This window comes from Triticum aestivum, chromosome 3B (genome assembly GCF_018294505.1).
Source record: "Triticum aestivum cultivar Chinese Spring chromosome 3B, IWGSC CS RefSeq v2.1, whole genome shotgun sequence".
Lineage (NCBI taxonomy): Eukaryota > Viridiplantae > Streptophyta > Magnoliopsida > Poales > Poaceae > Triticum > Triticum aestivum.
Window position 1 is genome coordinate 168573502 of NC_057801.1, and position 2935 is coordinate 168576436.

The 2935-nt window shown below is 44.6% G+C and overlaps 1 long non-coding RNA gene across 1 annotated transcript; it reads right to left on the reverse strand.

Moving 5' to 3' along the window:
- Positions 1–1244: 1244 nt before the first annotated feature.
- LOC123065136 (uncharacterized) lies at positions 1245–2519 on the reverse strand. The gene is made up of 3 exons (XR_006430904.1): positions 2074–2519; positions 1870–1980; positions 1245–1726 (listed from the first exon to the last, which is right to left on the reverse strand). It is a non-coding gene; the product is annotated as an uncharacterized lncRNA (long non-coding RNA).
- Positions 2520–2935: the final 416 nt, after the last annotated feature.

The window sequence follows — 2935 nt, forward strand, 5'->3', positions numbered from 1 at the left end:
CATATTTTTATTGCATTTTGGGTTGATCCTAGAAATTCTACGCAACTCAAGGACCCACGGAAAGAGTTGGGGATTCCGTTATTTTCATATTTGAGTTTTCTCAAATTTTGAAAAGAGGATCGTTTGATTTTAATTATTTTCTCTTCGAATATTTCTTATATGAAAATAAAAGAGAGGGGATAAAATGACTTTCCCAAAATAAAGAAATATTGAAAAATGTATTTTTTTTCCTAATTCTAATAGAAAGAAGTATACAGATCACCCTCAAATCCACTCTTTGGGATACATACCCCCCTGAACTCAAAACCGGGATAAATAACACCCTCAAATCATCAAAACCGGCTTAATAACCCCCTTGAGTGGTTTCTGTCTAATTTTGAGTGGTTTTTGTCCCCATGATGCTGATTAGGCGGTGACTGGGCAGAAAATGCTGAGTGGGTCCCGTTAGTCAGTTGCCTCTCTCATTTCTTTCTCCCCCCCCCCCCCCCCCCCCCCCCGCTCCCTTTCTTTCTTTCTCGTCAATCGCAGGCGCCCTCCACTATTTTCTCCAGAATCGCCTCCCTGCTAGGGCTTGGCAATCGCAGGCGCCCTCCGCTGCCATCTTGTTGTTTGCAGCTCGTCCACCACCGGCGGAACCAAACCATGTGTCCAGGTGCGTGACTCCATCTCTGCTGCTCCTCTGTTTCGTTTCTAGTCTTGTTCGCCGGGTAAATCGCGGCGCCAGTGTACGACCGCGTGCGTCGTAGAGGTATGGGTTCGGGTGAGGGGAATGGGGCGTCTCTGTACTAGGGATTTAGGGGACCAAGTTCACAACCAAGCTCACTGCATGTGTCACAGCAAAGATCATTGGTTGTGTCACAACCAAGCTCACAGATATATGACAAGCATGCTCCAGCCAGCAAGCCTAGATCAGCAAAGATTCAGAGAAGTGTTGCTACTCCATTTGTTCCACCTAAACAAGTTACAAGCTTGCCATACCATTGTGTCTTCAATCTAGCTGCATACAAGGAAGCTAAGAAAGGCAGAGCAGGGCCTCCAGTTTGATGTTGAAGGAGTCTTTTTTGTATCAGGAGTCATGTCATGTACTATATATGCAGTCATGTATTATCTGTACTGTCGGCCAACTATATTGGTTCTGGATTGAACATAAACCATACTATTTTTTTCTGGATTGAACACCAAATATATATCTGTAATCCTATTTGGTTCTATATTATTAACATAGTACTTGTGCATTGCTTACATGACAGCACACATACATGGCAACACACATAGGAATATCCGACGGCACATACATGATGGCACACATAAAACATAGCACAAGTACCAAAATTTGATTTTTCATAACATCACTCAATACAAATTCTGAATGTTTTCATAACAGAACATACATTCAGGACATCAACTTCTCCAACATACATTTTGCATCTTGCTTAACAGCATACATAAATGAGTCCTTCACAAACAATTTTTTTCATGATGTAAATCATTTCCAAAAGAAGGAAATGGCAAAGCAGAACAGAGCAACCACAAGGAACAACTGCACTTTCTGAATCTTGTTCTTCAGGACAACAACTTCTCCATGATGCTTGGCTTCCAAATCACGCAGATACGCGTCCAACATCTTATTCTTCGACAAGCTGCCGTTCCTTCAGTCGAGACACAACATGCTCACAAATGAAGTGTGTGGATCATCATGCCAAAGTAAATATCTGCAGTCGACTCCCTGGGTTCACAAGAGCGAGTGAACAATTACCAACAAAATCAGAAGCAAAAAGAATCAGAAGCAACAGATTAACAGAGAGGAAATTTGAGTTGAACCAAGTGCACACGCAGAGAAGCACTAGTGCTTTGCTGCAGTTGTAGTACCTTGTCCCTGGGTTCTTCGGGCTCCATGAGATCCATCTTGGTTCAGCTGCTTCAGTTCACTTGAGTTGTCAGGCAACTGAACATTTCTTTCTTGAATGCCACAACAAGAACCTGTTTGATGCCAAGTATTTGGTCGAATTGCCATCAGTACTACTAGAACAGACTGTAGTCTTGAATATGAATAAACAAACACGCAGCAGATACCTGCAAGATTCTCGTGATGGAGCTTCCATCGGGCAACTGATTCCTGTAGAAAGAGAAGCCAGCCAGCCATATGAGCATCCCCAGCAGCACCTACAGTGCACACAGGGTGAAGCCGATGTCCAACCACACGAGGAGCACTAGGCCAACGAAGCCGCCCGAGGACACAACGAAGATGTACCAGTTGAAGAAGCTCGTCTCCTGCCGCTGCTCCTAGCGCCCAGCGCCAGCAGGCACGCGCGCACCGCGCCGTCGCCGATGGGGATCAGGTAGAGGCCCAGGAGGAGCAGGCTCAGGTTGGAACCACAGACCGTCTCGCAGGTCTGCTGGCCAGTGGGACTGCAGGGCGGCGGGTGCGGCAAAATTTGTGGACTAGGAGAGATAAAGCGAGGCGAGGTTCATCGGCGATTGGGGAATTTTCGCGAGAGAGAAAGGAGAAAGAGAGAGAAGTAAGGGATATTTGACTAATGGGACCCACGGTAGCCTACTTAGAGTTTTTTGCCCAGTCAGCGTCTAATCAGGGACAAAAACCACTCAAAATTAGACAGAAACCACTCAAGGGGGTTATTAAGCCGGTTTTGATGATTTGAGGGTGTTATTTGTCCCGGTTTTGAGTTCAGGGGGTATGTATCCCAAAGAGTGGATTTGAGGGTGATTTGTATACTTCTTTCTATCAGAATTAGGAAAAAATACATTTTTCAAATTGCACTAGAGGCCCAAATAAATGTTCACTTTGTCCGCTATATTTTTAGAGGATGGGGAAAATTTATTTCAGGATTTTTGGAGTCCGTTTAGTATTTCTTTTCTTCGTTTTTCTGCGCAGCGGGATATTTAAAAAAAACGATCCGACCTTACCAGGCAGTGT